This window comes from Psammomys obesus, unplaced genomic scaffold (assembly GCF_907164565.1).
Source record: "Psammomys obesus unplaced genomic scaffold, mPsaObe1.curated_primary_1811, whole genome shotgun sequence".
Classification (NCBI taxonomy): domain Eukaryota; kingdom Metazoa; phylum Chordata; class Mammalia; order Rodentia; family Muridae; genus Psammomys; species Psammomys obesus.
This window is the reverse complement of record NW_026585742.1, coordinates 3664407-3689423: the sequence shown is the minus strand read 5'-3', so window position 1 is coordinate 3689423 and position 25017 is coordinate 3664407. Positions and strand designations below refer to the sequence as shown.

The 25017-nt window shown below is 44.2% G+C and overlaps 1 protein-coding gene and 1 non-coding gene across 3 annotated transcripts in view; one reads left to right on the top strand and one right to left on the bottom strand.

Moving 5' to 3' along the window:
- The window catches only part of Ptprg (protein tyrosine phosphatase receptor type G), a 683725-nt gene that overhangs the window by 536332 nt on the left and 122376 nt on the right, over positions 1 to 25017 (bottom strand). The window lies entirely within an intron of this gene.
- Positions 18926 to 19028, top strand: LOC129670618 (U6 spliceosomal RNA). Its single transcript, XR_008719233.1, has one exon. It is a non-coding gene; the product is annotated as a U6 spliceosomal RNA (small nuclear RNA).

Here is a 25017-nt window from a genome sequence, read left to right as displayed (position 1 = left end):
TGAACATTACTGTTGGTTAAAAAAGACCTGGGATTGAAGGGGAAAATGGGGCACAGATGCATTATGCTTGGTTGAATTTATAATGTAGTGAAAGGCAAGAAGTTAAATTGCCCTGTAAGACAGTCACCGGAGAGGTATCTGATTAAGTGTCTAGCAAACAGGATAGAAAATAAATTAAAATTATGAGCAAAGAGAGTTCACCTAAGGAGATCACAGGTAAAATATTTAAATAATCAAGGCCAGAAACAAGTGACAAATCTAATTGGATAAGTTATAATAGCTGATGCCTTACAACTAGGTAAGACTTCAAAAGTCTCTAACTGCATTTGACAAAGATTAGGATTAACTCATAGAGACCAGCTCTTAGGTGCTCAGGACCCTTTATCTATGATTAAGTCACTGTATTGATGTGTTCTGACTGCCTCCCTTATGCTGTGCATACAAAAAATTTAAATCAAACAAAGAAAAACCTCAAGCCTCAACAAGCCAGGATGGTAGTTTTTCTAGAAGAGGAAAAGGGTGTGTGAGGAGCCCCCCAGGGGGCTGATGGTGTTTGGGTTCTTGATCTGAGGGCTGGTGACAGGTGTGGGTTCAGACTGTGCTCGCCCACCAAGCTGTTCCCTAGAGGATTTCCAGAGGAAGTGACAGGAAGGGTGAGGCCCAATCAACACATGGATTTGTGCAAGGGAGACAGAGAAGTAACAGCAAGTGGTATGACACAAAATGAAAGGCCCAAGCAATCACCAATCCTCAATAGATGATCCCCTGCACCTTCTAAGACTCCACTGCTCTCACTAGCCAGAAAAATGCCAGCATATGGCAGACAACCCCAAATGAATTCCACTAACTTGTAACTTGTGTCCCTTTGGGGTGCTGCTGACACTGGCTTTGCACTAAAACAGAATTCTACAATGCAAGTTAATAGGAAAGTTGATACAGGTTCAGAAAACTATGCTTTTCAAGAACTGATAGGCAAACAGCAAGGGATGCAGCCACCACCCAGCCATGTCCCTGTGTAGGCCAGCGAGACGGTTCTGGGGATTTCCACCTTCTGTGCTCCTTGAAGAAGTGCTGTTCTCCGGTGACGGTCATTCAAGTCTTAGGCTGAGAAAAATTGCTGGCTTCTGCCCACTCACTAGATGTTATTAGCAATCCATACAACCTACTCCTAGAAATGCCGATCCTTTATTTCTAAGGATTGCCAAATATCCCCTGGGTAGCAACACTGTCCTAAGTGTAAACACTGCAATAGAGAGAAAACCAACCCAGTCCACCCACACCTCCATCTCTACCCCTAATATTGGAGTCTGAGTAGAAAAGAGTTAAGAACTAAGGAGCCTATTGCTCCTCCTGACTCAGGAGACGGGGGGGGAAAAAGTCCGTGAAAGTGACACTCAGACACTGAATGCAACTGGTAAACCTTCCCTTTCCACTCTTACACACAGCAGCTGAATCAGAGGCCACTCTCCACAGTTTATGCATTAAACACAAGCCACAGAGACAATTGGGCGGAAAGGCTGACAGACACATAGCTCTATCCTGCCTTTCCCCTATTGTCATTCTCCGAAACAGCTACACCTGCTGCCCAACATCCCATACCCAATGCGCCATGGAAGAAGTCAGGAGACACAGTGACACAAAGGAGGGGAGAGGAATCAGGAGACACGGAGACCCAGAAGCTGCTGGAGACCGAGCAGACACCATGCAAGGCAGAAGCAGAGACCTGGCAGAAGCTAGAGGCTATGGTGAACCACAAACAAACATGAGACACAGGGACTCAGAAGAGGTCAAAGGCCTACTGCAGGTTCAGCATGGAGTAACACAGGAACACCCAAAGACCCTACTGATGACAGAAAGCAGGAAGAAACAGTCACCCCAGTCACCCCACTTCTCCCAGTTCAAGGCTACACATACTTTCCAAATGCCTGAAAAAAAAAATGGTTCAATTTTTATTTATTTTTTATTCTTGTAAAAACATTATCCTCTAGGCACTTCATTCAGTTCCATTTCCGGATACATCACATGTAAGCAAAGTCCCACACATTCCACAATCTACTGCCATTTTCCCCACTGTGATAAAATCCATGATTTGTAGCAGGGGACAGAATACAATGTTTCACACTTGCTGTTTGTGACATCCTTTGCAAGAGTAGGAGTAGAAAGCTTTGCCTACAATTAGGCAAGCTTGGGGGTTCCTGGGGACAATTTATGGAGCCCCTGGTGCTCCAACAGATAATAATACAATTCTGATTGTTTGTCCTCTTTTGCTTAAGAAGCAAATTTCAAATCCGCTGTGTGCTGCACCATTCAGTGACTGCTCTGAGTCGGTGGCACTGAATGTCAGGCTTCTGTTACAAATGAGACTGAAAGGAGGTAGGTAGCTGGCCAAAAGGCTTGTACAGCCTCCAGTAAGCTCAGCTCCACTGAGCTACCTGTCCTGGCATTCCCTAGTCCACTTCAGCCGCACCCTTGCCTTTCACACATCTGGTCACGCATTTACTAAGACAAGTCACTGAGTCCCGCAAGAAGAAGCTGGGAAATGTGGAGCTCCCCCAGACACGCTGGATTCCTGACTGTCTCATAGCAACAGAGATCCAGACAAAACCTCCACTTTCCCTGCTTTCTCTCCGCTCAGCACTCAGCGCTATAAAACAGCCCCCACAGCCCAGATTTTAAAGCTAAATGACGGTGTTAGAATATCACACCAGTAACCACTTCTAATCCACTAGGGTACACCTGCTCTCCCCAAAACAGCATTAAAATAGAGACAATATGAGGATCCATGTCTTCTCAAAACGTGGCATGAACCCAACTGCCGTTTTCCAGTCCATTTCAACATCTCTTTACAGCTGGCCAACGTGAACAGTAGCTATGAATGTGGAAGCAGTTTTAGAATAATGTAATGTCACTGATCTAACCTGAGTGTAACATGCCAGGAAGAAGGGAATGGGGATGGAGTTTCCTGGTTTTAGTCCAAAGGAGCTTATTATTTTCTAATCCTGATTCAGCACTGTGCTCTACCTGTAATGCTTGAGTCAAGAAGATTTTTTGAATGAAAAGACTTTAGAATCTGCACTAGTTTCACAGATACCACCAACCTAATCTTCAGTCTGAGACAACCTGAGCATCTTACCCATACAGCATCTGAGGGCGTTCAACATACACAACATCAACACATCTCCTCCCATAATGCCTCCCAGCTCCCCTTCAAGTAGAGATTAACTGCACCCGGAAGTGTCAAGCATGTGAGAAAGAAAGGAAGGATTTTTGGCTTACAACAGCAGCACTCTTGAGGCAGAGACTGGGTCTTGGTCCTGAGAACTTGAACCTTAGTTCCTGATATTGTAGACCAGGCCCCGGACAGCAGGCACTTCATCAGGCCATGGGTAGACTGTAGACTGTCTATAACACTCAAGAAACTATCACTACTGCCATCGATCTCACAATTCTTTCTTTTTAGCATGATTTAATCAAAAAGGAATGGAAAAACGGGAGGTATGGGGTTTGGGGCTTAAGAGTTTACAGTGAATGTGTGTTTCTGGGAAAGATTTTACATATGGTCCCCAACCTGTCATGGTTTCACTGACTATTTTCTTTTCCATTACAATAGTGTGAACATGCTTTGCTTGCACTGAAACTAAATTTGAACCTTTAGCTTTCTCTGGCTCTCAATACACAGTCCAACTCATTCTCATGCTGCTGTGCTGTTAACTGTGGTGACTGATGTGTTAAGAAGAGACTCATCTTCTACTCCCAAGATTTTTTTCACCACAGGATAGGTTTCTCAGAATGTCACCCACCACTCACTGAGAAGAATGTGTGAGGCTAAGGAGATGGCTCAGTGTTTAAAGTGCCTGTTGGGCAGGTGTGAGAATCAGAGTCCAGATCCTCAGGACCCCATAATGGCCAATTCCAGCATTGCAGAGCAAGCTGGCTAGCCAAAAAAGCCACATCAGTGAACTAATTCACCAAGAGATCCTGCCTCAAGGAAGCAGTGGAGAGTGACAGAAGACTCTCAGTGTCAACCTCAGGCTTGCACAAACACCCTCCAAGATGAGCACAAACACTAACACACAGATGCCACACACAGGCACACACTCATGTGTGGGCTCGTGTGCGCACACACACTCATACACACACGCACACATGAATGAAGGCATGATCAATCTCGAAAGAAGAGCATATGAAAATTAAATAAGAAGCCATCAGTGCTGATGCACATCTCAGAGTAGCTGGTATCGCTACAGCTACTCTGGAGGCGGAGGCTAGGAGATGGCTGAGTCAGAAGTCTGCCTAGTATACATAATAACACTTGGTCTCAAAAGCAACGTTTTAAAAAAAATTAACAGGAGAGAAATCTTTGTTTTTTAAATGAGCAACACCATCAGCAAGTTTTTCAGTAAGAGTTCAACTAACTCAAGACAAAGAAGCCAGTCATCAAAATGGTTTATGAAGCAGATGCTGCTAGGGCTCACTCAAAAATTAGGGAATTTTGTAAGACAGAGAAAGCACGTGTTTATTCCAAGATGCTGGGCTAGAGGGCATTCTGCAGTCCAGCAACAGTTCGTGTGTACACATGGAGGCACGGCTCATAAACAAGCTGTTGTTTTCTGAGACACAGTCCTAGTTTGTTTATATACTATCCATGAACTCAGTACTAAAATAATAATAATCCAAAGTACCTATGAAATCGACCGTTTGCAACGGGGCAGATAATCTTTTCTTCTTTGTATCAGAAGCTGATCTGCCTTCCAGTTCACAGCTGTCCTTGAAACACTGCTGCACAAAGATACTGGGGTTCCATAGGTAAATTATTTGTAAAGAGACACTCTAACGCAGCCAGAAAAATAGGCCTCTGGAGGAAGACAAAGACTTCTTCAAGTTTCAAGATGAAGTTAGAGCTTCAGAAGTGACACAAGATTCACAGCACTGGGAGAAAAGGAAACAGGCATTTGTAAGGGGAGCAGAGGAAAGGGGCTTGTGCCTCTGCCCAGCAACTCTGAAGCCCATCCACACTATGTCCCCACAGCCAGTCCCACAGGGAGCCCCTCTCCATTCACTACAGTCTTACATCCCTCTCACATCGTGCTCAGTTCCCTGTGCAAAGATGAGCATGGATAAGGATCTGCCAAGCCATCCGGGGTTAACAGAGTTCCCACTGGCTTCTTCTTCTTCTTCTTTTTTTTTTTTTTTTTTTTTTAAGATTATTTATTATTTATACAGAAGAGAGCACCAGATCTCACCATAGATGGTTATGAGCCACCATGTGGTTGCTGGGACTTGAACTCAGGACCTTTGGAAAAACAGCCAGTGTTCTTAACCTCTGAGCCATCTCTCCAGCCCCCCACTGGCTTCTTAATGGCAGAAAATAAAGCATTAAAAAAAGAAAGAAAGAAAAAAAATGGCGGGGGCAGGGGTCGCCTACTGGAGGAAGAGAAGTTTGCACTGGAATCCACTGTGGCAGGAAAGTGGTCACATGACATCATCACTCACTCTTTTTTTTCTTTTTGGTCATGTGGCATCTATTCCTCCCTCGGTCTGTAGCTTTGATGGGTGGATAAAGTGTGTTCTCTCCACAACAGTTACCTCTAAGCAGTGCCACCCACAGGACTGGAGGTCAAGGGTCAGAGCTTTCATCCTGGCGAGCAGACTGAAGGACCAAGGCCTGACCCAAAGGCCTGGCAATACTGCTGAGTCTAAATGAGGCCTCTAAGGAAAGCCTCCAAACTTTAGCTAGCTTCAACTCCACACATTCGGTGCTTACTGTGTGCAAACATACAAACATACCATCCCTTGCAAATATAAAGATAGTGTCAAATGCCAGAGAACAAATACCAAGGCAAAGAAGATCTGAATAAACATGTTTTCTTTCTCTCTGCCACCATGCAGCTTACAGCAGGTAGCGTGTCATGCTGGAACACACCACACTATCAAGAGGATGTGGCCTCCTTGAAGGGTAGGCCTCAAGGGGATGAGTCCCTTGTTGAGCAAGCATGTGAGTCTCTCATTGGAAGCAACAGGAATAACCTTTCTCCAACTGCACACTTTGGAAAGCAAAGGATGCCTGCAGTTTTGACCTCCAGATGATTTCTGGAAGGAATCATCATCACAGGAAGCCACTAAAAAGAACTCTAGCCAGGTGGGGGGCGGGGCATGCTTAATCCCAATACTCAGGGAGGCAGAGGCAGGCAGTTCGAATCCAGCCTGTCTCCAGGACAGCCAGAGCTAAAACAGAGAAATCTTGTGTAGAAAAACAAACAAATAACTCTTAATAGGGATGCTGAAATGTACTCTTCACAGTTGACAACTTCTGGCAGGGCAGGGGTGGGGAAGGATTCAGTTTTCTTTAAAGAGCTGGCCTTTAGGTGTCTGACCATAGTCCAATGAATATATGGACAAGACAAATTGGATGTTTTTTTTTGTTTTGTTTTGTTTTTTTTTTTGTCTTCTTCCTCCTCCTGGGAAATGAATGTGATCAGGGTGCATTATGTGAAATTTACAAATAATCAATAAAAATATTATGGTAGAAATTCATCACAACAGGACACACAGAGAAGATCCACTGCCTCTGTCTTGTGGCTCTAAAACACAGCACCATGTCCACATTCTATCCAGCAATAGAAAAAAGGAGTCGAAGGACCCACCGCTCTCCCTTTAAGGAAACCTCTGGAAACACTGGCCTTCCTTACAGCCCACCAGACAGAACTTACATCACAGCGAGCAGAAAAGCTAAAAGCTCTTCTTTAGTTCACAAGTCTCTGCTTACCAAAAAAACAAGCAAAACACCAGGCTTTTCTATGGGTGAAAAATAAGAGGAGGAGAGCAGGAAGTGTCTAGCCTTCTCTCCAAGTTCAGCTGACACTTTGGGGTAAGACAATGGGTGGTAGGCGGTGACTTCTCCATAGGGAATGCACAAATGGGCAGAGCTGACACCTCACAAAGCATGTTAATAGCTGCAGAGCTCATACTTCAGGAACCAGAGAGGACTTCCTTGAAACGAGCTTAGAGATCATTCAGTTCAAATCTCCCATTTGTATATTAATGTCTCATAACCACACCACTGGACAAAGATAGGCCATACTATACTTTAAAAATACGACATTATCATTCATTTGTAACCTACCAATTCCTTTGTTAATTATTACAACAAATGCTTTAATGCCTTTTTAACATTTAAATCACCCGTGCAATTAGCGCCATGTCTAATAACAAGTGGAAATGGGCACATAACTTTCGCGGGCCATTTAATAGAGCTGTGGACGCCTCATTGCCGGGTAACAGACAAGGTGACCACCCTGGATGAACCGAGAACTGGAACACACTGCCTGTAACACCGGGGATGAAAGCAGCAGCACTTTGGAATTGAGTCTCCATTTAGCCCCAGATATTACCACTTTTCGAAAACCCACCTGACACTAAAATCTAGGAGGAGGAGAACGACCTGAACCCAGGCACGCTCCTTGGCATCACTTTCACACTCCGTCCTCCAGCTTCAGCAAGACGTGTGGCACGGGAACCGAAAACCAACTCCTGGCTCTAACGCTGGTAAGAACTTAAACTTGGCACTCAAAGACATGCGTTCTAGGAATGTGAGAGGCACCAGAGGCATCCAGTGCTTTCCTTTCGCTGTGAGAACAACAAGCAGGCAAGGCAAGGTACAGAATGAAGCGTCTGTCCTGGCTAATGGCTCCAGGCGCCTGAGAGTCCACCGAGGCAGGAAGGCAGGGCAGCAGGCGGCAAGCATGGCAGCAGGAGCGGGGACCATACGTTCAACCACATACACAAAGCAGAGCACACTGGAAGCAGGCAGACGCTACAGGTTCTCAAAGCTCACCCACAGTGACACACATCCTCCCGCAAGGCTGGACCCTTCCCCAAACATGTCACCAGCTAGGAAGCAGGTACCCAAATGCCTGAGCCCACTGAGGACATTTCTCAATCAAACTACCACAGTGTGAAGTTGAAAGGGAACAACAAAAGACTGACTGAGAGGAGAAGGGTGAGTGTTCCAGGTGATGATTCCAGAAGCTGGAGTCTGGTGTGATGGTGCACACCTACAAGCCCGGCACCCATGAGGATGAAGCAGGAGGTCCACAAAATATCCCAGAAGCTTGAGTTCACACAAAGGGCTCACTCAGCTGTCCCTAAGTCACTAACTCTGTCATAGGCTTCTCTAAGTTTTGGTCATTTTGCTACATACATATATCTTGGTATAGGAGAAACCAAGATATTAATTTGGCTAGAGAAAGAAGAAGTATGAATGTTTAGTGACTAAGTAACTCTCTAGTGTTTTCTCCATTAGAAAATAATCTTATAAGCAACTATGACAAAATATTTGCATGTGTTCAATGTGAGTCTGGGTTGTTTTCTTTCCTTTCACCATGTAAACGCATAACATAACTCAAATCACAACAAACTATTGGTGACAGTGAAACTAGAAGTAAAACCTTTTTCTAGGAAAATAAAAGCATCCATAATACTATACCTAATGGCCACTTTAGCCTAAGAAAACACCTCTACTTTTATAGACAGATAGGATTTGTTTAGTATAAGCACCTGCGGTGGTGATGGAGGGATACATTAATGGGATACCGGAACAGTAAAGAAAAGTTCTCTTAGGAACAAAGACCTGAATGACCTGAGCCCACGTGTTAATCACAGGCTAATTCAGAGGCAACAGTACAGAGTAGCATGATATCTTGGGGGGAGGGGTGAGCACAAGCGCTAAATGTGCATGAAAATGAAAGAACCAGCTATGGCGAAGCAGAAACAAGAGGGTCCCTCTGAGTTGAAGGGCGACCTGGAAAACACAGTGAGTTCCAGGACAGCCACTGCTGCACAAAGAAGCCTTGGAAGTAGTAATTAACTGATAAGTAATGAATAAAAATATCATGGACTGTGGGCATACCTCTTTAGCAGAGCGCATTAGTAGCCTAGATCTGGGCCCTAGGCTCAACCCCCAGAACAAAATAAAATAAAATTCCTCTTTGATACGATGATGGCAAATGTTCTACATAAAATCTTCTGGGCCACCCACGGTCAGGCATCTGCAGAGCATTATTCTGGTGTAACTGTCAGGGGGTGGCTGCACACCGAGTGAAGGAGGCACGGGTGTGGGCCTCATTCAGTCACTTGGAGGCTTGAGGAGACAGAAAGAATGGTCTACATCTAAGGAAAGGTAGGCTTTCCTGCCTGGTTGCCTTCAATCTGGAATATGATTTTCCTGCCTTCAAACTAATACTTAAGAAGCAGACAGTCATGTCCTGATACAGAACTACATATTACTTTACCTTATCTTCAGCTTGCTGACCTGAGGTCTCAACACTAGCCTCCATTATCACAACAGCCAATCTTTATAATAAATCTCTCTCCTAATGTACACGCATATCCTATTTCTTTGCAAGTCACTAATTAATCTAGTATTGATCATTCTTTTTATTTAACCACAGGTAAAATCACACATTTATGTGAATACTTTATTGTTTTAGTGTACAACAAGAAACACCTGGCAGCTGTGTCACAATGGAATATTCTGTTGCAGAACGGTGTAGATTATTAACAATGATGAAGCCACTGGTTGTAGAATGATTTACAAAGATTTCAAGGAGATTCGAAGACAGAGAAGCTTACCAGCAATATAAACAGGACATTGTATAACCTGAAAATGAGCTTTCCCTCTGCAAGTAAGTACAAAAAATTCTGTTACTTCCGAGAAGGTCTTGGTATTAGCAAGGAGGTTATTGTTACAAGTTTTCAAACAACAACATATTAATTTGTTGCTTCTTTAATTAGAATAAATAAAATATTAATATGCCGGCACAGTAAGAAAACTGACAAAGAGAACCTGAAGCAATGTAGTCTTTGCTCATATTCTCCAAAGCAGGAAACTAGGCTCTACCTTGTCTAACAGCTTCATAGATGCTTTGTCAGTATACATTTTCAAGTGATTAGTATGAAAAATAGGTCTGAGTCTTGACTTAAACTGAAGATGCAGCTCATACCAGGCACATCAACACTGAAACAACTCCTAGCTGAATCTTAACATTCTCTTAGGGTTTTAGAAAGAATTTTGTTAATAATAACCCTGATTCTAAAGTGAAGTATTCTAATTCTGAGTGCCCAAGTCATGCCAGAGTACCAACAGATTAGATATGCCGCATTTTGTCTATGGTAGCAGGATTGTATTTCCCACACTCAATCTGCATGCATCCTTCTCTGGACTTGGGGTGAGGACAATGGGGAAATAGAGAGACATCACTGTAATAAAGGAGAAGAATGCTCTAAAGAAGTGAGGGAATGAGAATGAACGTGGGCATTGCTACACTCTGGTCTGCTATGGGAAAGGTTCAAAGGCAAAAGATGGAGAGAGACGTAAAGGAGAAAGAAAAGCAAATGGCATCAATGAGAGCTCCTTACATATGAGGGGTCCCACAGGCTCCTGCTCAGCCCAGAGTTGTTACCCAAGCCATAAGCAAAAAATACTAGCAATTCCACAGGATGCAGAGGAAGGGTGGTGGCCTGTGGTGAAGAAGGCCATAGGGGTCCCTAGAGATGCAACACAGCATTAGGATCTCTGGCTATCTTCTTACAGGGCTCTCCTATATTATACAGTTATGACTTGATCCATCTACATTTTTGGGTGACAAAAAATATCCTTTAAATAATAACAGTGACATGAAATGGTACCTTTTATTTGGTTTTAAGTAATCTGATTAAAGCATGCAAAGGGGTCCCTGGATAATTCGAGCATGAGAGGTGGAAAAGAAGGAGGTTCAAGATCACCCTCAACTACAAAACCAGTTAGAGGCCAGCCTGGGCTACATGAAACCTTGCCTCAAAACAAACAAATATTCTCACTGGATAAACTTAAAAGTGAGCTGCTGTACAGCAGCCATTCAGTTTTCCCTTAACTTTCCCATAAAATCCAAACCCAAAAACAGTAATTAAAAAAAATGATAATAGTATTATTGACAAAGAAAGAGAAATGAAGAATCTGTTTACCAGCCTACATTCCCAACATCCACCTCCTCCCAACCCAAAACAATCAAGCCCAGGCAGACACTGAAGTTTGGCTCCCTACCTTCCATCTGCCTTTTCAGAAGTGTTATTTCCATCTATTCTTCACACCCATCCCAGGCATCTTCACTAACTTAACTTCACACTTTAGGTGCGCCAAACACCACCCCTTAAATCTGAGTGTGCAACCAGTAATGGGTGATAAGCCCAGACCTGGGGCTCCGCCTTCCATGTCTTCATCTCATCAACGGAGTTCACCCACTGTGACACCTGTGCCCACACCTCCAACAAGCGTGTGCTCACACTCTCTGCAGGACCACTTGGCTTTAACAACTCTACTGTGAAAATGGACCACAAGAATGAGAGCCTGTTTGCACAAACCCAGGAAGCTGAACTGCAAATGGGCCGACGCCAGGCCTGTTGTTTGCAGTAGCCAGGAGCAGAAGGCATGCCGGAGTGATCATTTATCAAGCACCTCACTGAAAAGAGGACATCAACGGTATGATGATGATGCCTGTATGTTGTGGGCAATGGAAAAGTATTCTGGCTTACTCCAAAAAAATTCTTCTGTTAATGTAAAAGAATACTTGACCAATAATTTTACCATGACAGCTTCTTAAATAATCTGGCATGAGACCAAAGGGTCTCATAGCCAAATGAGGACATTTGACAACAACAATGGAGGTATTTTCCATGTCTGACTGCTGGAAATCTATGGGGCAGAAGCAACATGCTCAATATCACCCAAAACCCAGGACTGCCCTCCTCAATAGGAAAAAAGACTCCAATAATAGCAGGGTTGGAGCACGCTACTCTAGACAACCCTTGATGGAAGTTACAGTTAGGGCACCTCTCTAAGAGATGGGCAGACCCAAGAAGAAGGGTTTTTTAAATTGGCCCACACAGATTTGAGATTCTAACCTGGCTGTCTAGCTTCAGAACCCACATTTTTCACCATTAAATTACCTGGCCTGCCAGGGGACCAATTTTGGCTTCTCCTACCTACTGGTCACCATATTGAATCCAGCCCCCTCCCAGTATGTCTGAGGAAGGCAGAGCTGAAATTCACTGGACTATGTCTCACTAACTTCACACTCCTAACACACGGCTGCCTCAAAGTGGCTGTGACATAGAGAGGAACCATCTGCTCTGGACAGTCCCATCAGGGAAGAGGCCCCACACCTCATCAGTGTACCCAGGCAAGCACTTCAGCTCTGTGCATATCACTCCTCGGAGTGAGCCCAGCTTTCTTTCAGGACAGAAAGACCATATTTCAACAATGAACAACCCAATGCAGGAAAAGGCTATTCCTTCAAAGGGCAGAGCTGAGCTTTTGTTAATATTAGAATTGCAAATATCCTTTATAATCAAGGAATCCTAAGCCAAGATGTATGACTAAGCTCAGAGAAACCTATACAAACATATTTAATACAAATATTTCTCAAATGAGAGTCATCCTTCAGCTTATCAAAGGAAGAGAAGGAATTGATGCAATCCCACCCCCATCCAAAAAACCAGGAAAAGCTAAGAGGCTTCAGAAGACTCACAACAAACAGCAGAAAAGAAGCATAGAAAGAGATGGTATTGCCTGCATAGGAGCTGTGTAAGATATTCTACTGCTTCTGAACACCACTCGCTGGGCCATTAGCAGCCAGGCTATTAAATGATGTCAACCAAAATCTAATCACAAACCAGCAAAAGTGAGCACAGATCTCCCTCAATCTCAGTCTTGTAGAAATTCCCATCACTGAAACCTGAACTTTTTCCAAAGCCTTGTATGCTCTGAGTAATACTGATAAGAAGTTTCCTATAGTCCAGAATTTTGAAAAAGATAGGTAGTATAATGACCTGATACTTGGATGACAGGGGCAAAAGACTGGTTGCTAGGAAACACCTCAAAAGGCCAATCCACTGAACTCTGACAGAAAGCCACCAAGTCATCACATGAGGGGAAAATGAGATTTTTGTCATTACCAACAACAACAGTAGCAAGAGTTCTGGCAACAGAGTCCAGGTTCAAGTGCAAACTATGAAACCATGTCTCTGTTACTCTTATGAGCACTGCACACAAACAGGCTCCAACACGCACTGCCAGGATGTTCTTTACACTTGAAGGCCTAGGCTAGAGGAATCAAAGGCCTAGCAGTAAGAGGACAAGTAAATGGCCATCTGTCGACACTAACGGTGTGCACTGAAGGCCACATAGCCTGCATTACTTAGTGAGTGATCTGCACAGACATTTCATGAGCAAGTAGATACAGGACACCTGTCGAAGGGCATGAGGTCCTCATGCTCAAAGATAGTACTAGAGAAACCAGAATGTTAAACATGCATGTTTTTCTCTTCAGCAGAAGGGATAACTGCCTGTTCCTTCCAGAAGGCTGGAGTGCATGCCGTTTACAGCTTGGTAATCTCTGCTATTCTATAAAGCCAGGCTTCACCAGACTCCCCAGACTCCTGAGCACTGAGCCCTGTTTCTCAGTCAATAGAACCCATCCTTCCGAAAGAGGTCCCATGCACTTAGCAAAGGCGTTCAGGATTATGCTTATTACAAACTCTTCCTCCTTAGACCCTTACCCTGAGCCTGCTTTCTTACTTGCACACTCTTATGGAAGAGGTCACAGGTACTTTGCAAAAGACGTGTACTCTGCAAAGGCATGTCGATGTAGTCATGCCTTAAGCTTTGTTGTCATGACTGTCACAAGGAAAACATTTTCCCAAAGTTGCTCTGTGTTTAAATATGTCGAAAATAAAATACTCAGGGTCAGACTCCAGAAGTTTGAAGCAGCCCAGCGAAGTCACCTTGAACTGGGTTCTTCCTGCCTCCTGCAGTTTGCTTCTCTGCCAGCAGTAGGCAGTAAAGCTTACAGAAACACCAGGCTCCCCACCCCGCCACCAAAGAGAAAACATAGTACGGATCTACTGCTTGACCAGCGGTCACCTGGTGAAGTGTGTGGGCACAGTGAAGTGGGCAGTGCTCCCTGTCTCACTCTGGATGACTGTCACTCAGGTAGTTCCAGCCACAAAATGAAGGTCTGTGGGATGTGTGTGTGTGTGTGTGTGTGTGTGTGTGTGTGTGTGCGCGCGCGCGTGCGCACGTGCCAAGATGAAAGGGGTGTACCCCTTAATTCAATAGCAAAATTATAGTTACAGAAATAACTAAACTGTGAAAGCATTTTTACAAAAGTAACTCTGCAACTTCTCGACTCGAGAATAGATGATTTTTCCCCCTACATCTTTAATAACTCTCCTCTAAAAGGAAGGCAGTTAGGGTCTCTACTTCATCATACTATAGTAAATATACTAAACATGGCATGGCTTAACAATGGATAAAAGTTTTTCTTTTTAAAATATTTGCATTCGAGCGTATGTGTGCACGTGTGTGTGCAGAGTCAGTAAATACATACTACAGCAGCTATGTGGATGTCATACTTCAGTTTCCACCTTGATTGAGATAGGGTCTCTTATTCAGTATTGAGCACACCTGATTGGCTGGCCCAGAAGCCTCTAGGACATCCTGCCTCCTCCTCCCATCTCACCCTAGATCCACTGGAATTACAGGCCCACAATAGCACATTCAGCTTTACTTGGATTCTGGATGTCCTGCCCCAGGTCCTTGCGCTTCTGTGGCACTTTACCCACTGAGCCATCAGCCAGATCAAGGACAAATGAAGACTTACCACAATACCTCACAGCACTGGGGAACAAAGGTAATGTGATGCCATGGTTCATAATGACAGAACAAACCCAACAAAAAATGGAGTTAATCATATTAAATGGCACTCAACAAATAGAAGCAACTGAGGGAACATTTTGAATCCAAAATCCAGAAATCTAAATGACCCAATGTGTCTGAGTCAGAGAAAGTGCCCAGTCTTGAAATCTGACCAAGAAAAGGTCACCCAACGAAACCTGCTGAGAAACTCTGCTTTTGAAAATTGTTGTTTCTGTTTTCTTGTTCCTGCCTTATAAAGCCTGCTATTGGGCCTCAGGCCCAGTGGAAGTGCTCTCTATTCTGCAGGACGGAGACTGCCCTGGTTCCTAAATTGTGAATAAAAGCCAATTAGGTTTGTAACTCTGTTTGTTGTGTTTTGGCTTCTGAAAGCACCCAGGCTGTTATTATTTCCCTCACCATCATTATAGTGATAGCAAGTCCTAAAAACAGATCTCAACTCCTTTTCATTAACCCATTGTAAGAGGTATGAATTGGCCAGTGGATTTGAGGGTTCTTTAATGCCCCAACTTTGGGACAAAGGGGGGGGGGGACACAGCATTCTTATTATTATCATTATTTTAACACAAAATTAGAGGCCTAAGAGCAACAAGCCAATGTGCCTGGCCCTCGTCAACGCAGCCTAGCAGAGATCTGGGAAGCGAGACAGCATATCGGCCTCCCTTGTCTTCCATCCAGTGTGCGGCTGAGTTCTCAGATGCCTGGTTAGCAGTGAGTGCAAATGTGAGAAGCATCACACGGCTGTTCTGCATGTTCTGACAAGATCATGAGCAAACACAGTCCCCGGTGAATCAGAGAGCCCAGCATGCAGCCTGATTAATCACCAGAGAGAAGGCCCATATGGCGTGATGGTAGAATGCTAGGGAACACACAGGAAGAAATATGTAGCTAGCAGTAAACAGAACAAAGGGGCCAGTGGGGGGGGGGGGGGGCCTGGACGAGCACCACTGCTAAATCTCATACTGCCTGTGCTTCCAGAGACCCTGGAGTCTTACCCTACTGCCATCACTTCTTCCCTAATTGCTGGGATTCCATACGAAGCAGGGCAGCGTGCCCTGTGTGGAAGCAGAGCCTACAGCTGGAGCTGTAATGATCGGAATGAGCATTTGTTTGTGATCAAAGGGGTTAGGAGGGCTCATATATATTTCCTGTGGAGTATAAAAGTCACAGATGTCGTAAGTGGGGAAAGGGGCGTATATGCAGAATGGAAATGACGCAGCAGTATGGGGAAAAAAAAAAAAAAACAGCAACAACAACAGGTATGTCCCCTGAATTCTGAAGATAAAAACTCAAACTGTGAACATTCTAGAACAAGGTTAACAGTCAGCCTCTCCCCGATACCCAACCCGAATTTGAAAGTCCAAAGACACTCAAGTTCACATCGCCATTCTCCAAATACAGTTGGAGGCTCACTGAAGGATCACGGCTCGAAGAAGAAAATTAAACAGAAATATGTTATAATAGGTAATAAAAATAAGCAACCGGGGAATTCACGAAACCCAATTTAGTTTTAAGTTTCCTTTAAAGTTGTGCTAAATATAAAGAGAGACAATTAGGTACAAGCGTCGGCACTGGGCTGGATGACTTTAATTCATTTCCATCTAGTCAGACCTATGCAAAATCCCACTGTTGAACATGTTCAACTGATTTGCAACTGCACCCCACCCCCTTCTGTGTACTTGCAAGTACCTAAGAACAAAACAGATTCAGCTAAAAATAATTTTGCTCTTCTGTGTGGGAAAACACGAAAGGGTTGTAGCGAGATCTCACAGCATGGCCTTGGGGACCTGTGAGCTGACTTACTTCTTGTTTGGAAAGTCAGCTCCAGGGAGCTTAAGAAAATCCACGGAGGCAGAGAGAGGCAGAAGGAGGGGCAGGATGGGAAAATCCCTCCTCACTAAGTTAGGACCAAATGAGAAAGAAGCTAAATGTGTATCCTACCCCACTCCAAACTTCCAAAGCTCTTTGACCCCTGGATTTCAAGGGCCCTTAAAAGCCCTCTATGAGACAGTGGCTCTTGAAAATCCCAAAGTCACCTGGAAAAGCAGCCACTCCAAGGCTCAGCCTCCTTTTGTATGTAACCCAATTTTCTGGGAGAGTTTCAGCCTCTCCAACTCGATGCAAATCATTCTTTGCAGAGCCTTTGTCATCCCCAGCACTCTCCTGTGCAGAGGCAGCTCTCTTTTACTCCAGTGAATTCAGACTCCGGCCTAGCTTTGGTTTCTCTACTGTAGTAAAATGCTACTGTGATGTAGGCAGAGCCAATTTCAGCTAAGGTGACAATTGTCTCAGAAAATACAGCAAGCCTTCTTTCACGGCTCCTACCGCAGGACTAAATGCCCTTTACCGCACATGTGGGGCTAGACAGCACCACGGTCAGAAAGGGATGACAAAAGAACTTTGAAATGGCATTTGCCAGGTAAATTAATTTTCATCCATGACATCTAGAGAACGGACATTCTCAACATGCAGTCCCTACCAAAGCCCCAGGAGTCCCTAAGATGATTTCAGTGACACAAAGGGGACAGTTCCAAAGACTACACGACTTTTAACCCCAGCACAGACTGAGTGCAAACAACATCTGTCTGCTGAACTGGATGTTAAAAAAGGCATATAGCCACTCTCCGGATTAATATTTCTTGGTTTGGAAAATAACTATTTCTCATAAAAATAGGCCTTTTGTGGGAACAGGCTATGGTCTTAATAATGTTTTAAATTAACCGAGTTTAAAATTTTCTCAGAATCCATTTGTAACATAGTAAAATATCAACACCTAATCCATATAACCAGAAGTTGGGGGGATCCTTCCTGGTATGAGAAGTCCAAGCCCATGGGGCAAATCTAACTTGCCCAGCTTTGTGGGCCAGGGGGATCTGGCACACAGTTGTCCATCACTACCAACAAACCCAATCCACTGTGTGTGCTGATGTAAATAAAGTTTCATGGGCACACTGCCCCGCCCAGTCATTTACATACTATCTGTAAGGCTCTAAAGGCAAAGTTGGGTAGTTCTGACAGAAAAAGTGTTAACTGAGAAGACCAAAGTAGGAAGAATCCTAGCTGTTGGACCTCCTCCAGCCAGACACCGGACCACGGCACCTTTTTATAGATTTTAAAAAGCCCTTCCCCCCCATAAGTGGTGAGAGTACACAGAGCATCAAATGAAGTGTTTAGCCACAAATGGGAAAACACATACATACATCAGGCAGAGCTCAGGGAGGACCAGAGCAAAACCCAATGTCTCTAGAACAGGATAGGACTGACACACTCCAGTACTCATGGGCAGCTTGACAGTCAGCACAAGATCAACTGCATTAACATTCTAGCATGGGAGGAGGCGGGCCTATGAGTGCCCACCCCCGAGGGAAGGGCCTCTGACAGTTGACAGCTTTGGGTAAGGAAGAACCACCTCAATGGTTCACATATATATGGTAGTTCCCTTGTAGTTTTTATTGTTTGTTTGTACTTTGTTTTTTGAAGAGGACAAGAAATCATGGAAGACAGAGAGTGGGTCTGGGAAAAAAATGAGGATAGGAGCAGCAGCAAATACAGTCAAACTACACAGTATAAAATCTCTCAAGAGACTCCTTCCTAGGTCCCCCATCTGCTGCTGGGATAAGGTGAGAGAACCCAGGAGCGACCTTCCCTTCACAGTGTTGTCATATACACGCCACTACCATATTTGGAGACAGTTGTGTCCTGACCCCAACAAAACCTGTCCCTCTGACATACCCTCCCCAGGCCCAGCGAGACTCCACCTTCCTCTTCACCATCTGGAGAGAATATTAAAGCACATAAACTCGGTGCTTTCAGGTCCCAAGACTGTTTCAGGTAGGAAAATAGTGAGATTTCAACAGGGACCCTGTTCGTGCATGGGACAGAAGCCAACATCACCTTTCACAAAAAAACTGTTCGCAGCCACTGTGTTGCCAGAAAGAGCTAGAAAGGGAGAGTTTCTCCCCTGAAAGGGCACAGGAGTTCAGGCATTTCCACTGCAGACATGTTTACTGGTGGAGCTACGCACTCTGTGGTGCACGTACACACCAAAGCATGGGGCCCCATGGGCACGAACAGCCCTCAGTAAAAAGGCATCCTGAAAGGGAGCTCAGAGGCTCCCATTAGAAATGAGCATACGGTTAGGTTTGTGATAAATGCGTGATTAAGGTGCCCGTCAGGTGCTTGGCTGGCAGCACGACACTAAAATTGGAACGATACAGAGAAGATTAGCATGGCCCCTGCGCAAGGAGACGTGCAAATTTGTGAAGCGTTCCATATTTTTATCTCCCTTACTTTACGGGCTTAGATCCCACCAGCAGTCTCTGACTGTCTTGTGGTGGTTGTGCACATAAAACCCAAAGAAATGTGTCAGGCTTCGACTTCTGGCATCTGAAACTGGAAGTTAAATAGAGAGAAGGCAGTCCAAGTGTGAATACGGATTTGCACATGCATTCAAGTGCTGAGGAGTCCAGAATGACTTGTTTTTGCCCATAATTAATTACAGTATATTAAAAGCTAGTGTATAGGTTTGACCAAGTCAGTTTCAGCAGTTGTATTTAAACAGTGATCAAACAGTGATCAAACTTTCCTATTTCCTACAGGTTTTTTTTTTTTTTTTTTTTTTTTTTGCGTGCAACAAGAAATTTCTTCATCACTTGTTTTTACATTTCTGTACCCTTTTATGCTTTTGTATTGCTAATTCAGGTTTGCAGAATATATCTATCAATCACTTTAAAAAAGAAAAAAAGTCCATCAGTGATCTCACGTTTGCTTTGACCACCTAAGAATGAGGGGAATCGGAACCCTCAGTACAGAATGGTGTGAAAAGGTCTGTTCTCTGGGCATCCCTGGCAAAGCCAATGCATATTCCACAGGGTGGGGAGACAGTCTAGTCAATGAAGTGATGTCCAAGCTTGGGGACCCATGTCAAAAGCCACAGTGGCCTGCTCTTGAAAGTCTAGCTCCACCAGGGTGACAGGCAGGCAGGTCCCTGTCCTCCCGGGCTGGCCAGCCCAGCCTAATACACAGGACCCCAGCCAGCGAGATTCTGCCTCAAAAATAAGATAGGGACTGACTGAAGAACAGAATCTTAGGCTGAGCCCCCCCTCCTTGTTCAAAGGAACCCATGCATGTATAGACATATCACACACACACACACACACACACACACACACACACACACACATATACACTGGCATAAAGTCTTCCTAAAATAACGTCTTAAATCGCAGTCTCTATCCCTGCCAACACATACTCATCCTCTCAATCCTCTGCATTCATTAAAAATACTGCATTTTAATACAGCAGTGCCTTTTAAACTGACACCACACACCATGTAATCAATAACATCTTTAAATAGAAATATTGTTCCCTTGGCAAAAACAATAAACTTCAAATTCAATAAACAGAAAAGCCCTTTTGTGTTACTCTACTACAACCTGTAACAAGCTACAAAAAAGTCACCCCTCAAGAGGAAAACACGTGTGACTTTAAGCACCTGTCAGTCACAGAACAAAACACAGGCCTGGGCATGTAGTTCCATGTTAGCATGTTCTCTAACAATTGCAAGGCCCTGGGTTCAATTCCAGTGCTCCCACATACCCATGCACCCCCGAAAACAAAGAGTAAAGAAGACCTTTCCAATGCCTGAAGTAAACTGACCTTCCTTGATGGCAAAGAACAGAAAGATCCTTTTAGTCCTAGAAAACCTGCCATTGCCTTAAAAAATTCTAAGATCACAAAACAACTGAAATAAGCATCAAAGACTTTCAGACTATGCTGGCTCACACATTTCAGCATTCTAAGACATCAGAGAGTCCATGCCAAGGCTGGAAGAGAAGGCGACTCTGCAGCAAAAGAAAATGCAAAGAATTCTCTCTGGCACCTACTTCCCAAGTTACCCACCCATGCTAACAGTTCCTCTAGACCACGGCAGACACAGAATTTTCACTCCATGTGTAGACTGAGTCATGCAGATGAGCACGTGGGGTGACCTTCTGTCCTATGTATGTCTGCGTATTCCCCATTACACAAACAGGTCTCATGTCAAACCTCCTAGTGATGGGCACTGAGGTCAAGTCTCACCCCAGCCCAGGGAGTCTTTGCAGACATGAACCTCAGTGAGGTATTGGAGGTTGGGAGGGATAGTCCCAGAAGGTAAATTCCCTGAAATGGGGTCACTGAGAGAAAAGAATGTGTATTTCTTCTCTCTCTCACTCTCTCTCTCTCTGGAAACTGACCAACTGCTTCCCAAAGAGTTCTCAAAATCTATTTCCAATGACATGACTGCAGATAGCAGCATGAGCTGATAAAGGTCTTTGATAGTGCTGCTTACGGATGTGGTATTTATCAACTGTGTTTATCTCTGTCAATCAACATGACGGAAATCATGTCACCTCACTTTGGTTTTCATTTTATTTTAACATCATTCTAGTTTTTTCCACCGTAATCTTAGCTACTTCCTGAAGAATTAACCGGCATTGTGTTCCCAGATCTTTAGCACACATTCTAGATTTAAAATACTATTCCCCTTTCTCTGAAATGACGTGGTAGATCCTCAAGCCCTGTGGTGTCACCCCACACCCAGCTCTGAAACACCACTTACATGTACATTGTAGCTCTTAGTCCCTTTTCACACACAGGCCTAGACTAGAATTTCACTGCTTCCCCCTCCCCCTCCTCCTTCCTCTCCTCCCTACATCACGATAAGTACACCTTCTTTCTTTTGGATCAGATAGTCTCCTGGTCTCCCTTCCTGGAGTATCTCCTTTTCCTTTTCTTATCTCTATCTATCCTACCCTTCTTATCTGTCTTGTTGGGACTGGAACCCAGTGTCTCCTGCATAGTAAGGCAGTATTCTACCCTTGAGGTATAACCCCAACCCTGTCACTCCTTCTAAGAGAAGTCCTGGCCCTCTAGGCAGATTCATTATTACCATGCCCAGTCACCTAATGTACAGAAAATGTCAGCAGAATCCACAGGACACTGGCTAACAGAAGCTATTGATGTGAGCATATATTCAATTACAACACATTACCTAGGCAGTTAAAGATAAAGGGTTCAAAATGTAATAGAGGAATCCAGTGCCAAGTGTAAGAAGTAGAAGCATGTGGATTTTCTTTTACATAAAATATATTATTTCCCATCACAAAACCTAATGGAAACATAAAAATCATTTATTCTAACAAGTTTTGGACGGGTATTAAATTCACAATTTCTCATATATTAATCATTCATACATCTTGCTAAATAGTTGGACCTTAATATGATGCCTACCTCTCCATAAAACCGAAACTGCTCATGTAATAAATGAGCAAATTGCACTTTTAATATCCTTCCACTGTTAATCTTTTTTTCATTTTTATTCCAAGGAATAGCAACCAATTAATAAAAAATTCTTAGTTTCAAATCATATCCAATTGCTTTAAGAGCAACCATCACCCATAGGACTGGGAAGACAAAGAAAATATACAATATACAAAAGAATTCAGAGGTGTGCTTTTAGAAGGGAAGCTAGCTTTCCTCATAAATCTTTCATTTTCCTCCTGTCCCTGCAGGACAGCAGCAGCTTATATTTATCCAACAGCACATACCACCAACTGCCCCCGGACAGCTCTGTGTGCAAGTTCATCTAACACATCTGCACAGTGGTGCTCAGTCATCTCAGTATTCACACTGAACGGCTGTGTGAACCCCCCCGCCCCGCCCCAGCAGACCGCTTCAGAAAAACATGTACTATTCCCAACTTGTACAATGGACACTTGAAGACTGATTTGTCCATTTGGTGTGAGGTGGGGGGTGCAAATAAAAAGAATGGTGTATGCAACTCTCACCTAGCATCACCTGGCACCACACCTATGAACCTTTCTATCTATTCAGTGTTTGGTACTACGGGAGACATGGGGTAGCGTGTGTATAAATTTAAGAGTCTTGGGGGTATTGTCAGGAGTGCAGGGGTGTGGCTCAGCGGGACATGTAGAGTGTATGCCAGTGGATGTGCAAAGGCCAAGTGGGCACACCAGGTACCCCGTCCAATCATTTTCCTCTTTGTTCCCTCGAGGAGGGCTCTCACTGAACCTGAAGCTTACCAGTTTCCAGCTAAGCAAGCAAGCCTGAGTGATTCTCCTGCCTCCACACCACATCCCTTAGCCCCACTCCTGAGACTTCGGAGAAACACGGCTGGAGATGGAAACTCAGGACTTCACACTTGTACAGCAAGTGAGTGCTCTCTCCAGCAGGGAACCCTCACTCTTCAGTTCTTTCCACAGTGGAGAATGGACTTTGACCTGTGTGATAAGGACATCCTTCCTGCCCTTCCAGCAGTACGCGCCTTATGAACTCGGGAGTCCTTTTGCCTGACGTGACTGGCTGTACCTGCCGGATCTGAGGAAGGGCTAGTGTGCATTCCATGGTTTGGCCTGCTCACTGGCAGGCTTGATGCCTGCCATCAACTGTCCAGAAAGGGACAGATCTCATCTACATGCTGGCCTTCTGTGAGATTTTCCAGAATGTACAGACCGTGTGTATCAACAGGTCGAAAACACATTCCCCTTCTACAAACCATGAGTTTGAACATAGCACAGCCACCCTTTTTGACCATTCTGCCTAAGGCTGCCCCGTATCACCAAAGTTACATGGTTTCACACAAAGCTTGTAGCCAGATTTCAAAGAAATTATACAAACATACACAGACAGGCACACAATTAGGCTGGTGCTGACATGCATTTATAAATCCCCAAATAAGATCACACTGAACTTTGCAGATAATTCTGGAGCAGTCCTTTTAACCCAAATTCACAAGAAACTCTATCACTGTTAGGACACACACTTATGATACTTGCAGCTACCTAATAGTCCATAGTTCAAGGATGCCATATTTTATTTAGCCAGTCCTCACTATTGGCAAAAATATAATGTTTTTATTTTGTCTATGTGAAAAATAATGTTGGGTCTCAAACTCATGACAAATGGCTAACACAGGTACCTACTTAATATATCAAAGTAGACTGGTTGCCAGCCAACATGACCAATACCTGTTAGAGTCCTGACTCCTCTCAGTACTTCTCACCCTGACCCTCTCTAACCTAAGCTTCCATCCCCTTTCCCCAGCTTTTCTGATTCCTAAACAACCTCAGTCACTTTGGCTATGTGGTCTCTTGGTCTCCTGGCTTGCTCTTGGCCTCTTGGCTTCTGGTGCCTCTCTCGCTCCCTCTTCCTACCTTTTCCTCTCCCCCTCCTCCTTCCCCTTTCCCTGTCTCCTCTCAGGGCCCAGCTTAGCCTGGACCTTTCTAAATGCCCCTGGCTATACTCTCCTTCATATCTATAACCTTCTCCTCAACCCATACCTAGGAACAGCGATGTCCTCATTTTTTTTTCATTCACACAGTACAAACGCCAAATTAATTGCCATCCAAGCATTATCTTCTGAGAAATATAAAGAAATAATGCACTTTCAAGGAATTCAGTTCAGAGAGCTAAAACAGCCTGGCATTTGGTCTAATCATCTATTAATTTCCTTGGGGGGGAAAATTCATTCTCTAGCAAAAGGCTGACGTGAGCTCAGAAGCCAACAGGCTTTTACATAGCTTTGCTTCTGTCTAGCCGAATACGTGGTTTTTAAGGAGAACAGGAGTCAATTTGAGGAATCATGGAAGCGACTGATCTTTTCTTAGGTTTCAGAATTTATGAATGGCACAAAGCTAACCTTAAATGTAAGATAAGGATCAAGATATCCGCTTATGAACTTTTAAGGCAAAATCATCCCGAGTATGCTCCCCACCTGTTTTACCTAATAACCTATTTTTGTTCATGTTCACTCTCCCTGTCCTCCATCTTCCCACATCCACTTCACTTGGCAAGCTTCAAGTCGCTATGCAGAAAGAATCCTGAAATAGCTGCTGCCTCTACAAGGACAATTAAGCACTCTGTGCTGGAGAGTGCCAGCAAGCACCACAAAGGGATGAATGCCCCAACACACACACACACACACACACAGAGAGAGAGAGAGAGAGAGAGAGAGACAGACAGACAGACAGACAGACAGACATTCACATTCTGAATACTTGGTCCCTACCTGGCCCTTTGGGGGAAGCTGTGTAGCTGGAGGAAGTGGGTCACTGTGTTTGGATTTGAGTTCATTACCCCTGGCCACTTGTTCTCTGTACCTATGAACAGCTCTCCCCTACCACATGTCCCCACTCCTCAATGTCCTGCCCAAATGACTGAATTCTCTGAAATTATGAGCCAACTGAACTCTTCCCTCCATTGTTTAT